The sequence below is a fragment of the Aquarana catesbeiana genome, linkage group LG02 (assembly GCF_042186555.1).
Source record: "Aquarana catesbeiana isolate 2022-GZ linkage group LG02, ASM4218655v1, whole genome shotgun sequence".
Taxonomy (NCBI): Eukaryota; Metazoa; Chordata; class Amphibia; order Anura; family Ranidae; genus Aquarana; species Aquarana catesbeiana.
Genome location: NC_133325.1, coordinates 176478614 through 176493737, shown reverse-complemented (window position 1 = coordinate 176493737; position 15124 = coordinate 176478614). Strand labels below are relative to the sequence as shown.

The 15124-nt window shown below is 43.2% G+C and overlaps 1 protein-coding gene across 4 annotated transcripts in view; it reads right to left on the bottom strand.

The window, feature by feature from the left end:
- LOC141127431 (17-beta-hydroxysteroid dehydrogenase type 6-like) overlaps window positions 1-9055 on the bottom strand; it is a 110076-nt gene extending 101021 nt beyond the window's left edge. The window contains exons 1-3 of one of the 4 annotated variants that reach the window (XM_073613857.1): window positions 8949-9053; window positions 3347-3470; window positions 983-1088 (exon numbers count right to left, since the gene is read on the bottom strand). The gene's annotated coding sequence lies outside the window, so the exon portion shown is untranslated. Of the gene's footprint in view, window positions 1-982; window positions 1089-3346; window positions 3471-8948 lie in introns of all 4 variants that reach the window. The other 3 variants (XM_073613856.1, XM_073613858.1, XM_073613859.1) reach the window with 3 other exon arrangements.
- Between the last annotated feature and the right edge of the window lie 6069 nt (window positions 9056-15124).

Genomic DNA, 15124 nt, shown 5'->3' with positions numbered 1-15124 from the left:
CTCAGGGGCCTTTTCCCCAACCACACTCGCCAAGATGGCGAACGCCTGCAGCAAGTTGGAAAAGATACACGGAATCAGCCTATATCTGCGTTTTTCATCGTCCTCCTTCTTGCTCTCTTCTGGCTTCAATCTGTTGAGATTGACTTTTCTAGGGGCAACAATGTGAATATCTCCACATATTCACCTTTCCAAATTTTTTCTTTTACTGTTTTTACGCTTTTTTCCCCCAGGTGCGGTGTCAGGGCTGAAGCGATCCGGCGGCCGGGAACGGCGCACACGTGGAGTCTCAGGGCCCCCCCGTTTGTCGCTGCTCCACACTCATGCAGTACAGCCGCTACCTGAGCTTGCAGCCAGTCAGCCCCTTGCGCTGCAGGCGCCGCACGCAGCCGCATTATTAGTTCCTCCGTTGCCGCTGTATTCGCCATGCTATAGCGGGGAATGTACCAAGCGGTGGTAGCGTGTGTAATCTTTACTCCCCGCCGCTCACCACTGATGTCACTTCCCCCTTCCTCACAATTTTCCTTCACTGAGCACCTCCCTTGCTGCAGCCACTCCCCTTATCTTAAAGGGGAACTAACTAACAGCGTGACTGTGCAGTCCGCACATGTCATGCTGTCCCTTCGCCGATCCCATCGCTCCTCTGCTCCAGGACTCTCCGGAGTTGTGCACGATCCCATTGTTGATCCCAGCATTTAACCGACCTCCAGGACACACACACCAAAATGAATATAGATCCTTTGAGCACGTTCCCAGGAACAAAACAATTTGAAGGGAGTTGTCCAATGGTTAGTGGGAACAAATTTAAAAGAAAGGGCTTCCATAGTGAAGTATGTCACAGTTTTATTCCAAAAAAACAGATAAAAACAAGATAAAAACAGCAAATTCTTGCAGCTTAGAAATTCATGTGCATGGAAACGCTGTGGTGTGTTCCAGCTGCACTTCAAAAACAGCAGGGATGACGTATCATAATCAAGCACCCTACCGGTTTCATTGGTACACATCAACGTCCCAGGGGTCATGTGATCATGAACGTCAGGTCCGCTTTTATACAAGTCCGCCTGTTAGGGGATGTCCAATCCGGATCAATCCTAAAGTCAAAGAGATACTCGCTGAATTATTCAGAATTTTAGAAGCATATCAACGCCGTTGGGCTCCTGCTGCCTCTTTGCAGCCACTTTGTGTCTAAAAAGGAGAAAAGTGAAAAAACAAATCTTCTGAAATCCTGCCATCTTGTGGACAAACAACAAATAGCAGGGAACAAAAATATCACTACCATCTAGTGGCCAGAAAGAGAGAATAAAAAAAAAAAAATTCAAAAGAAAAAATTCATATTTGTATACTGCCATCTTGTGGGGAATGAGGAGATATTTTACATTGTTTAAATTTTTTTAAATATGAGAAAAAAAATTATAAAATGTATTTAAAAATATATAATATTTAAAAAATATATACTTCACTATGGAAGCCCTTTCTTTTTAATTTTTACCCACTAACCATTGGACAACTCCCTTCAAATCGTTTTGTTCCTGGGAACGTGCTCAAAGGATCTGGATTCATTTTGGTGTGTGTGTCCTGGAGGTCGGTTAAATGCTGGGATCAACATTGGGATCATGCACAACTCCTGCAGAATATACCCATATGTGCTTTATGACTACCTGTAATAGGGGTCATGGAAGCGTGATGAGTAGGATGTGTGACAGGTGATGGTGGTGGAAGATATTTCAGTCAAATTTACCTACTGTTCACTGTTCAGCAGGGATTTGAAGACTGTGTACAATATCTGAAGAATTTGATACATTGGCTGAAGACTTTGATGCATTGTTTGAATATTCACTATTTGCACTACTGAACTTATTTTGTGTTTGGACTTTTTATACACATATTATTATATTATCATGTTGGTGCTCAGTTGAAACCACTTTTTGCATGTTTGCACTTTATTAGGGAAGGAGCGTGGTTTAATCAATTTAGTATTGATTTGTACTTATCCATTTTTCTTTTATACAACGTGCTGCTCCTTACCAACTTTCACCTGTTTAATTATTCTAGTTGCACTAATTACTAATTATCCTTCCACTTTGCGCTGGTTCTGGTGATGAAAGGTTTGTAAGGGCTCATTCATACTAGCGGTTGGGGGGGTTGCAAAACCCCACGGTTGAGTTGCATTTTTACCCCCCATCACTACCCTGCAGAGGCAGCGGCCAGGGGTGCACACATACCAAAGGAATTATACCCCCTGTTGCTTTCAGCAGGCACTTCCGCCTACGGAACGTGATACATTCAAGTGGATGGCGCTACGTTGCAGCATACTAGTGCAGGATTCAAGCAGGCAGTGAGAAGGTGACTGCCTGTCAAATGCTCTCTGAATAACAGTCTGAACCCGGATAGCTGTCCAGACAGCCAAACTAGTGTAAATGAGGCCTAAAATATTGCTGGTCAAGCTGCTCTTATACAAGCTGACACACACACACATGAACAAGGCCTGACAAAAAGATATTTTAAATTTAAAGGTAAAGTATATAATCCACACTGATGAACCTGAAATCAAATTTCTGGTAATTTACAGCATAGAGTATAAATTATTATACAGTACAATTATGCACTTTGAAAGCTTGTTCATGTGTGGTGACTGGTGCTTTTCTGCACTGGACAAATGGCAGTCACCACAAGGGCACATAGAAAATAATTGTTTTTCTTTGTCCCTATTCAAACTACAATGCTGGTGTGATATATGGTGCAGTGCAGTGCAGAAAAATGAAAAATGCAGGCATGCTGCATTTCTTCACATCTCAGTAGATGGCACCATATGTCACTGCGCTACTGTGCGGAGACCCTTCAAAAAAAGTAAAAAAAAAAAACTGAAAAAAAGGAAACCGTGCAATGTGCTAAAACACGCAACATACCAGCTTCCCACACAATAAAATGCTGCCTGCTTCTGTGCAGACTAGTGTGATCAAGCTCCAAGGCCTTGGTAAAGGGCTGCTAAAGATGCATGGCTGAGCGGTGTTTTTACTGTCCCCAACTGCTCCCCATTAAGTTGCAAAGGGGTGAACATATACCTCATCCGCAATGCTTTGCATTGCAGCTCTGCAAAAACAACCCCCTATCGTGCTAAATGGGGCCATACTGCAAATGCCCCACAACCATGTTGCACTTTTTTTAGGGGCTATAACAGGCGGTGAAGAGGCAAAATAACATCTCCTCAAGGTCTGTCAAACACCCTCTGAAAAATGATCCACTGTGGATCGCTGTCCAGAGGGTGCTGCATGTATAAATAAGTCCTAAAGCATTGTTATCTGTTCCTTTCCTTCATACTTCAATAAAAACATGAGATGATATTACTTACCCGGCTGTTGAGTTTTTTTATAGTAACACAATGACCGTAGTAAGGAAGTTCACAGTGGACTTTGTCTTCTGATATGAGTAAGAGGGTTTGGTTCCTATAAACACGTTGAATGCAGTAGGAGGATCTGTGTTGACACACACAAGCGTATTCAACAGCAGTGAAAGGTCATGATGATATGCACATTTTAGTAACCAATAGCAACAGATTTGATGTCCTTTTTGTAGCCTGCAAGTGTATTCCCTAAGCTTTATAGGACCACATGGATCAGAATTGCAAATAATTCCAGTGTATATTTATTAAAGTGTATGTGTATCTCAACAGTACTGTGTCCTATTGGCAAAATATCCCTTCACTTCCTTGCACTTCATTGGCTATCCCAGAGGCAAAGCAGGATGTCAGAGGAATATCCTCTAATGCCGCGTACACACGGTCGGACTTTTCAGCTACAAAAGTCCGACAGCCCGTCCGACAGACTTTCGACAGACTTTTGGCGGACTTTCAACTGACTTTCTAACAACCGGATTTACCTACACACGATCACACCAAAGTCCGACGGATTCGTACGTGACAACGTACATCGGACTAAAATAAGGATGTTGATAGCCAGTAGCCAATAGCTGCCCTAGCGTTGGTTTTTGTCCGTCAGACTAGCATACAGACGAGCGGATTTCTGGGTCCGGCGGAGTTACGACGTAAAGATTTGAAGCATGTTCCAAATCTAAAGTCCGTCAGATTTGCGACTGTAAAAGTCCGCTGAAGGTCCGGTGAAGCCCACATGCAATCGGATTGTCCGCCGGATTTGGTCCGTCGGCGTCCGTCAGACAAGTCCGGTCGAAAAGTCCGACTGTGTGTAGGCGGCATAAGGGCTCATTTACACTTGTGGTTGGAGGGCGGTAAAAAAATGTTGGTTGAGCTTTGTTTTTAATGTCCACCTTCAAGCTGCTAAGGTAGCCAGAAGGCCACAGCAAGGGTGATCCCCCATCGCATTTGGCGTGCAGTACTGTCTGTTGAACGTGACCTATTCAAGTGAATAAGGCCACACTGTAAACACCCTGCATCCATGTGAAATGTGTGCAGTTGTGGTGGTAAAAGCATTTTCAGGGTTAAATTAGGCGATGGGGAGGTGACATATCCAGTGCAGATCGCTTCTTAGAGGGGCGGCAAGGATGCCACTATAGTGCTACTAGATTAGTGCAAGCAAATCTATGTTTGACTCATGGTAACTGTATGAGTCTGTAATTGGGTCAGGGTTTACTACAGGTCTAGTTGGATGACTCACAGAGGCAGGTCTCTGGTAGAGTTGAGCCAACCCCTGTCTCCCCCCTCCCAGGTCGGTTTGCACCAGAACTCCCAAACATGTAAAAAGTTCGGACCCGAACCGAGGACCCTATTAACCGCTTCAGCCCCGGAAGATTTTACCCCCTTCCTGACCAGAGCACTTTTTGCGAATCGGCACTGCGTCGCTTTAACTGACAATTGCGCTTTCGTGCGACGTTGCACCCAAACAAAATTGACGTCCTTTTTTTCCCACAAATAGAGCTTTATTTGGTTGTATTTGATCACCTCTGTGGTTTTTATTTTTTGCGCTATAAACAAAAAAGTGCAACAATTTTGAAAAAAAAAGCATTATTTTTTTACTTTTTTGCTATAATAAATATCCCCAAAAATATATAAAAAAAGCTATTTTTTTCCTCAGTTTAGGCCGATATATATTCTTCTACATATTTTTGGTAAAAAAAATTGCAATAAGCGTATATTGACTGGTTTGTGCAAAAATTATAGCGTTTACAAAATAGGGGATAGTTTTATGCCATTTTTATTATCAACTTTTTTTTACTAGTAATGGCGGCGATCTGCGATTTTTATCGGGACTGCGACATTATGGCAGACACATCGGATAATTTTGACATATTTTTGGGACCACTGGCATTTTTACAGCAATCAGTGCTATAAAAATGCATTGATTACTGTAAAAATGCAGGTAGTATCTGCTGACTAGCGACTTTCCATCCCTGCAGGGATTGGGCTGCAGCAATTTAGGGTTGTGTTTCCAGCGTTAGGGCACACACCCCCCCCCCTTGAGAAAGTGTATACACGAAATGTACATAAGTGGTGGAGCCTAACACTGGCTGCCTGTTTGGATGTTACTGAGATGTTGATTGAGCCAGGAGAGCTGTGGAGGTTGTAGTTACTGGCGGCCGGCAGTACACTTTCTTTCCTGTGCTTATCCTATCTGTACCTTGGAATATTTACTTTTAGCCGCTGTTTACTTGACTCTTATATTCAATGGTGATGAATAAATGTAATGGGGTGTTTTTACACTATGTGAGTTTCTCTTTATTATGCTGACAACCAGCTGAGGATGTATGTAGAGCTGAAGGAAGATAAAGTGCAAGTCTCTGGGATCACAGTCCTACTGGGAGACATACAAGCTGTACTTGCCTTATTTTTAATGCCCTGTACACGAGAGCGGTTTTGCAGTCGGAATAAACTCTGAAGGTTTCTCCGACGGAATTCCGATGGGATTCCGCTCAAGCTGTCTTGCATACACACGGTCACACCAAAGTCCGACCACCACGTACGACAGTACTAGAAAAAGGAAATGCAATAGCCAGTAGCCAATAGCTTCCATCTCGTACTTGCTTCAGAGCATGCATCATTTTTGGTAGGTCGGAACAGCATACAGACGAGCGGTTTTCCCGACAGTAATTAGATCCGTCGGAAAAATTTAGAACATGTTCTCTATCTAAGTCCGTCAGAATTTTCGACGGAAAAAGTCCGATGGGGCATACACACGGTCGGAATATATGATGAAAAGCTCCCATCGGACTTTTTCTGATGGACATTCCGCTCGTGTGTACGGGGCATTAAAGGAAAGGCATAAACTTTTGGAAAGGGCAGTTGCTGGTGACGGGCACGGATTTTGAAATTCTTATGATTTGGAAGATTCACTGGGTGGTGATGGAATGTTTCAGTCAATTTACCACTGGACATTTTATTTGAAAGGCAATGGAGAGTGGTGGTGGAAACCTCTAGTGATAGAATATTGTAGTCAATTCACCATCAGACTTTTTTAAACTTGATTGCATATTGAAATTGGTGGTAGAAACCTCTAGGCCTTTTGATATTTTTTTTTTTTTTTTTTTTTTTTTTTTTTTAGGGCATATCATCACTTTTGGGGTTTGTTGTATATCTATTGTACTTGATATATGTTCAGTGCTGGGACAAGGTTATCTAGAGCCCAGGGCGAACATTCCAAAGTGTGCCGCCCCGCCCCAAGATGTATGAGCATTATGTGTCAGCAAAAATCCCCCCCCTAAAATTTAACACAAATCTGCATGCTTACCCCCTACACATAGATTCCTCCTCCTCCCAGGACAAATTCCCCCCGACTGAAATCCCCCTGACCCAGCACAAATGTTTGCACCTCATCTCCCAAAGCAAATGCCCCCCCCCCAAAAAAAAACACCCCCCCCAGAACAAATCTTCTACCCCTCAAATACACATCGTCTCCCCCCCCCCCTCCACTCTAAATCCCCGCTCCCAGCACAAATCCCCCCAGCTCAAATACTCCCCCCCACCCCCCAAAAAAAAATTCCCATCCTAGCACAAATACTGCCCAATCATCCTTACTAGCACAACCCCCCCCCCACAAAAAAATGCTCCCCCTTACCATATCACCTCTAGCACAAACCCCCCAAATAGCACAAATCCCCTTCTCCCATCCTCCAACTCAACAAAAATCCCCCTAAATCACCACTCACAGTACTTCTACCCAAATTTCCCCTCCTAGAACAATTCTTACCCCATGCCGCCTCCCAACACAGATCCCCCCCATCTCCTCACAGTCCTCCCCCCCACTTCACCTGATGCCACAGTGCCCCGGGCAGCCGTCCCTCCTGCCCACCCCTTGTCCCAGCCCTGTATATGTCATATCACATTTATAATTGTGTGGGGGAGTGTAAAATATGCTTTCAGCATTGTATAATTTATTTATTTATTTTTTCTGGACAGATTGGCCAATTAAAGGAAGATGAAAAAACAGATCTAATGGCAGGTTCAATAGGTAATAAAACGACTATATATCTATTATATTTGATATATGTTATATCACATTTATAAGTGTGTGGGGCATTTATTATATGCTTTCAGCACTGTATAATTTGTTTTTTATTTATTTTTTTTTCTGGACAGCTTAGTCTGTTAAAGGAAGCTGAAAAAACTGATCTAATGGCAGATTCAACAGGTAATAAAACTATGTTACAAGGGGAATGGGACTGCTGTTTGATTGTATATTTCCACCCTAAATGTGACAAGTATGCCAGTTTTCTAGCTGAGCCCTTATCACTGAATGTGAGATAAAATAGTAACTGCCAAAAGCATTTACTAGGACTATTGGTTTGTCTCATACTAGTGCTTGCTGGAAACTGCATCTAAATACACAAATAGGGACTGTCATATTTACACCATTGCTATCATCTATTATATTGAAGTAAAAATACTAAGGGGGTTATTTACTAAAGGCAAATCCACTTTGCACTGCAAGTGCACTTGAAAGTGCAGCTGCTGTAGATCCGAGGGGGACATGCAAGGAAAATAAAAAACAGCATTTTTGCTTGTACATGATTTGATTATAAAATCAGCAGAGCTTCCCCTCTTTTCAGATCTTCCCCTCAGATCTAAAGCGACTGCACTTCCAAGTGTACTTGTAGTGCACAGCGGATTTGCCATTAGTAAATCAACCCCTATGTGACATTACTATAAAAAGAATACATTTAGGCTCCATGCACACTCAATGCGTTTTTTTGTAATCTAAAAAAAGGCTGGAAAAATTGCTAGATAAAAAATGCTGGTAATAGCTTTTTGTAGTAGTGTTTTAGCAGCGTTTTAGAAGTGTTTAGGAGCATTAGCATTTTATTAGCATTTTTGCAGTAAAAGGGGAAGGAAAAGCTAAAAAAATGTTTCTAGTAGTGTTTACACTCCAAGAAACTCGACAAACTCGACAAAAAAAAAAAAAAAATTCTTTTAGATGCCGAAGCTCAAAAAACGAAAAAACGCTAATAGCCTAAAGTAGTGTGCATAGACACATAGGGGGAGATTTACTAAAACTGGTGCACTCAGAATCTGGTGCAGCTGTGCATGGCAGCCAATCAGCTTCTAATTTCAGCTTGTTCAATTAGGCTTTGGCAATAAAACCTGGAAGCTGATTGGTTTCTTTGCAGAGTTGCACCAGATTTTGCACTCTCCAGCTTTAGTAAATAACTCCCACAGAACAACACTATGGGGGTTATTTACGAAATGCAAATTCGCTTTGCACTACAAGTGCAAAGTACACTTGAAATTGCACTGAAAGTGCCCTTGGAAGTGCAGTCGCGGTAAATCTGAGGGGAAGATCTGAAATGAGGGGAAGTTCTGCTGATTTTATAATCCAATCATGTGCAAGCTAAAATGCTGTTTTTTATTTTCCTTGCATTTCCCCCTTTCAGATCTACAGTGACTGCAATTCCAAGTGCACTTGTAGTGCAGAGTGGATTTTCCTTTCGTAAATAACCCCCAATGTGTAACTATGTGGTATTTGCATACAATCTGAGAAATAAAGTACCTTTGTGCAGTAGCTACGCTTAGGTGACTAGCTTTCCTGTGTATTTCTCCTCCAAGCTGCAAGTCTAGTTCCTGGCACACTCTGTTTATCAGCACACTCTCTGCTGATAAACATAGTCACAGTCAGTAGGTGGTGACACAGTTTTGCAGTCTGTGCTACATTTTGTTACAGCAGTGAATTTAAAAAGAACTAGAAACAAGTACTGTACTTAGAATAATTTTTTAAATAATACATTCATAACATATTCAGTATTACCACCATTTAGGTAATTTCCAGTTCAATACATCTTGTGTTTATAAACAGCTAATCACAATATTTTTTAAATAATAATTTCATTACTTTGTATTCAGTATTAACACAGTGGGGGTTATTTACTAAAGGAAAATCCACTTTGCACTGCAAGTGCACTTGGAAGTAAATTCGCTGTAGATCTGAGGGGGATATCCAAGGAAAATAAAAAACAGCATTTTAGCTTGTATATGATTGGATGATAATATCAGCAGAGCTTCCACTCATTTCAGATCTACCCCTTAAATTTAGGGCGACTGCACTTCCAAGTACACTTGCAGTGCAAAGTGGATTTGCCTTTCGTAAATAACCCCCAGTATGCCTATTTCCTGTTAAATAAATGATGTTGCGTCTAAAGGTCAGCTAGAAGGTGTTGTTTTTTTAATAGTTTGTGCCTTTTATTGAAGAGAAATTTAAAGGTACCTTTCACCTCGGTGACAAGGTCTGCTTATTTAAGGTACCCCCCTTTTGTGTCCTACACACAATGGGAATATCGGACGAATGATCCTCTTTTTTTTTTTTTTTGCATGCTAGTCTCATATCAAAATAAATAGGTTACTAGAGTTACGAAAATTCTCATAAGACAGAATACAACTTCCTGCAATGATGTAAAGTATTGTATTGTAATGTATTCTTTTGTCTCTAAGCATGCGCAGTCTCATTCACTCAACTTTTTATGGATGAATACTGTACTGATTAAATAAAAATTGTTCATTCTGTTATTGTACAAGAAAAGCTGTGTACTAACAATCAGATTATCGGACAATCGCGCCGAAGCCTTTTTTTTTTTTTTTTGGGGTCCGATTTTCTCATTGTGTATACTAGGCATTAACCTTTTGGAGGGAAGGAAAGGTGGGGTAGTTTGATAATATACTTGCCTTTTCCATACTTCCAGAGTGCTGTGGGTGGCATCATCTTTCTGCTGACAAGATCCCCAGAAACACTGAGTAGCCCAAATCTTGCAAGAAAATACTGCAGCACAGTGCAGGATCATCTTGTTGCAAGATGTGGACTATTCAGCATTCTCTGAGATCTAACCAGAAGGAGGATGATGTCACCCTTGCCTAGGTTCTGTGGGAGTGAGGCTAATCAACATTCTTCAAGGTCTGGGCTGGAAGGAGGATGGCATCACCCTCACCTAAGTGCTGCGGGAGGAAGCCAAGATCTGGGCTACTCAACATTCTTTGAGATCTGGCAGGAAGGAGGATGGCATTACCCTTACCTAGGTGCTGTGGGAAGAAGCAGGGATTTGGGCTTCTCAACATTCTTCAAGATCTGGCTGGAAGGAGAATGGCATCACCCTCATCTAGGTGCTTTGGGAAGAAGCCAAGATTTGGGTGCTCAAAATTTTTCGAGATCTGGCCAAAAGGAGGATGACGTCACCCTTGCCTAGGCTCTGCAGGAGGAAGCTGGGGAAAGACAACTATAATATCTACTGTAACTTTTTTCCCCATAGTTTTTTTTCCCCTTTTGCTCTTACATCCTGCATTTTGGATTTGGCGACATCTTAAATAAGCAGACCTTATCACTGAAGTGAATAGTCTGCCTTAGGAGAGGTGAGAAGATTTATGGATCAGCAGACAAGTGACCAGCTAAAGGACAATGTTGTGTTTTGCTTACACAATTATTTTCCTTACCCTACAGTACAGATACAAAGAGTAAAGCTGGCCATACATTTTGCTAATTTTGGCCATTTCCCCATGAACCGGCTTAAAATTTCTCAGTGGGTGTCCCTGTTGGCACCCTCCCAACCAACATGCCTCAATTGAGAAATCGAAGGAGCTGGGTGGAAAACTGTCATCCAAACACCAGTCAGATGCAGGCACTGTTTGGGTATTTTGACATCTGGCAAGGCTGGCTGTCAAAATATAGTAGCCACAAAAGGAAATTCTTCCATCCATCCTATGTAGCATGTGTGTGTTATCAGTTTAAAGCAGACCACAAGATAAGAAACTCATGTTTTTCTGTACTCATTCAATGCATGAAGGGTAGATGGCAATCTCTTAAGATGACCATACATGGGTTGAAAATCCAGCTGGCTCAGCAGGGACGAGTTAAGATTTCAATCCATGCATGGTCGTTGTGGTTGCACAACCGCCCTGTTAAAAAAAACTGCTTGATCTGCGTATTCTGATGGCAGGGAAGTCTCCCCACTGTCGCAATGCAATGATACACCAGGGAGGATTCCCACATCCACGTTGAATGTGTGGATGGGAAAATCGGGTCATTTTTTTCCCTTCAACCTGCTGGTAGAACAAAAAAAACTGACTTCTCTATGGCCAGCCTTCCGCCAGCTATTGTTGGCTAGATCAGTCAACAACCTAATTTCTATAGGACAGCCTCTGACAGCTCTGCAAACCACTGTCAGAAGGCAAAGTGATTGTCCCACCCTGATCCAACAGCCCAGTGTGATGTTTAGCAGATATACAGTGCCTTGAAAATGTAATTTTGTCATGCTACAACCAAAAAGTTAAATGTATTTTATTGGGATTTTATGTGATAGACAACACAAAGTGGCACATAATTGTGAAGTGGAAAGAAAATGATAAATGGTTTTCAAACTTTTTTACAAAGCTGATTACCGGCATCTCCGTGTTTACATGTGACCGGCTGTGATTGGACACAGCCGATCACATGGTTAAAGAGCCACAGCCACGTCTCTCGGCAGAGATCGGGGTTCTGCCATGTCCTAGCAACATGGCGTGGCCGCGGTCGCTGCGCTGCATGCTCCCCGGGGGTGCGTGAGAGCTGCCGTTCTGGGCGCCGTCATAAAAAAACAACAAAGGAACAAAACAACAAGAGAAATAGCCCTGGGACTTTAGATGAGGTGAGAGAGGTTTAGCCAATGTTCACAGCGAACACTGTGACAAAATCAATTTATTCATTTCAAAATGTTATGTGACGAAGTGGCAACAACAATGATTGTGAGTTACCCAGCATAATAGCCAATGTACACAACACAGATGAAAGTAAATATACAAAGATTTATTACAAGTGTTATACATCAATGAGCAACAATAAAACTTGAAAGATGCTAGGTCAGTAAATACACATACACAATAAGAAAATAAAATGTACATACATGTGGACAGGAAAGTATGTAGACATAATGCAGACATCAATAATACCCAGCATGTACCAGCATAATACAAGCATCAATAAAGCCCTATGCCAGGCATGTCCAAAGTCCGGCCTGCGGGCCAATCGCGGCCCGCGGTCCGGTTTCGGACGGCCCGCCTGGTAATTTTGACATATATATCTTTTGTGGCCCCCAACGAATCCCCGAGCGCCGGGGGCCATAAAAGATAGATATGCTGGCTGCCTTGGAGGGGGCGGGACAAGCGCCGTACAGGATACAGGAGAATTTCCTGTTTACACGGCGTCCTGTGTAAAAGGAAGTCCCGTCTCCTGCGCTGCCATTGGACAATTGTTTTGTCCATCATAGGAGGCGGGACTTTCAATTAAAGAGGCCGCCGTGTAAACAGGAATTTCTCCTGTATATCTGTTGGCGCTCGTCCCGCCCCCTCCCTGTCTCCTCCAAGGCTGCAGATGGACATGAATCAGGCTGCACTGACAGCAATGGTGAGTCTGCATTCATGTCAATGTGGTGGGGGCTGCCGTATTTATGTCAATGTGGTGGGGGCTGCATTCATGTCAATGTGGGGGCTGCATTCATGTGAATGTGGTGGGGGCTGCATTCATGTGAATGTGGTGGGGGCTGCATTCATGTCAATACGGTGGGGGCTGCATTCATGTCAATACGGTGGGGGCTGCATTCATGTCAATGTGGTGGGGGCTGCATTCATGTCAATACGGTGGGGGCTGCATTCATGTCAATACGGTGGGGGCTGCATTCATGTCAATACGGTGGGGGCTGCATTCATGTCAATACGGTGGGGGCTGCATTCATGTGAATGTGGTGGGGGCTGCATTCATGTGAATGTGGTGGGGGCTGCATTCATGTCAATACGGTGGGGGCTGCATTCATGTCAATACGGTGGGGGCTGCATTCATGTTAATGTGGTGGGGGCTGCATTCATGTTAATGTGGTGGGGGCTGCATTCATGTCAATACGGTGGGGGCTGCATTCATGTCAATACAGTGGGGGCCACATTCATGGCAATGGAGTGGGGGCCGCAGATGGGCACTGATTAGGCTGCATTGATGGGCACTGACCCTTATTTTGCTTCACAGTTCTTTATTTAAAATTTAAGATTTTTTTTCCTGAAACTTCATTTTTAAAGTGAAGGTGCGTGTTATAAGCAGATTAAATCCGGTATATCCAAATAACACGCCCAAGCTCATCTATTCACCACACACAGCACAAAGGCAAGAGAATTCTTGTTGGGCCGTGTATTAGTGCTCGGATGGACACACTTAGACCAAATTTTAATGGTTTAAGAATGTCAGGCAAAATGGTCGGCCCTCAAGCATGTTCTATTCATCAAATCTGGCCCTCTTGGAAAAAAGATTGGACACCCCTGCCCTATGCATTTCGCGAGACCCTGCTCGCTTCTTCATTGGTGGATGCATGAATGTTGTATCGAATGGCTGAGATAAATCACCAAACGCTGGATAATAAGATGGCGGTTGTTTAGTGCATCCAGCTCGGGAGCTGAGGAGGTGGAACAAACAAAAGCCACAACAAGGGAACATCCGGAGGATCAGCATGGTCTGGATAGGGGTATTTCTTACTGCGGTCTCCACTTGGCCCCTTGAAAATCATGTCTTGAAAATTTCTCAATGGAGTGAAAAATATCCAATGGTTGTCAGTTTGTTCTTAGAGATGTGACCGCTCTATCCAATCGTCAAGTTGTGAATCAGAATCCCAGCCGTGCTGAACGTCCAGATATAACCACAAAGGGGCCCGAAAGCTACGCCCCCAGCATTATGTACGGGCGGTGACACATGGGCGTCCATAAGACATCCACCATCAAAGGGGGTGCACAGATGCAGCCGTCATATAACGTCCACCCAGAATGAAGGCCGCACCGCCCTGCTGTCATTTGACGGTGAGCGGGCAGCAAGTGGTTAAAAAAGTGTCAGTTATTTTTTTGCTCATCATGAGATAAAAAAAACAAAAAAAGGTCATATTACTCTACACTGTGAAGTTATTGGCTGAGCCAATATAAGAAAAAAAAATGGTCACATGACTCTGCCTGTGATGTTATCGGCTGGGCCAATATAAATAGGCGCAGGGAAGGCAGACAGCAGAAGCTGAGAGATCACTGACCAGTGAAGACGTGTTTTTTATCTCTCCTGAGATTTTTCTTGCAATTTTATTGGAAAAAGGAAGGGCAGCTATGGCAGGAGGTATCAGTGACCAGCCTGCAGATACCCCAACCAAAAAGCCCCCCAAAATGAAGAGGACCCAGGCATTTGTGCACGGCTGTTTCAGAGTCATTGTTGGATGTTTCGGTATTGTGCTGCACAGTTGCTTGGAGCTCCCATACAGAAGTATTGTGCTGCACAGTTGCTTGGAACTTCCATAGAGATATTTTACTGCACGGTTGCTCGGCACTCCCATACAGATGTATTGTGCTGGACAGTTGCTCGGCACTTCCATAAAGAAGTATTGCGCTGCACAGTTGCTTGGCACTCCCATACAGAAGCATTGTGATCCACAGTTGCTTGGACTCCGATAGAGATATTTTACTGCACAGTTGCTTGGACTCCCATACAGAAGTATTGTGCTGCACAGTTGTGCTGCACAGTTGCTCAGCAGTCCCATAGAGATATTGGGCTGCAGTTGCTTGGCACTATTATACAGAAGTATTGTGCTGCACAGTTGATAGGCACTGCCATACAAAGATATTGTGATGCACAGTTGCTTGACACTCCCATACAGAGATATTGTGCTGCACAGTTGCTCGGCACTCTCATACAGC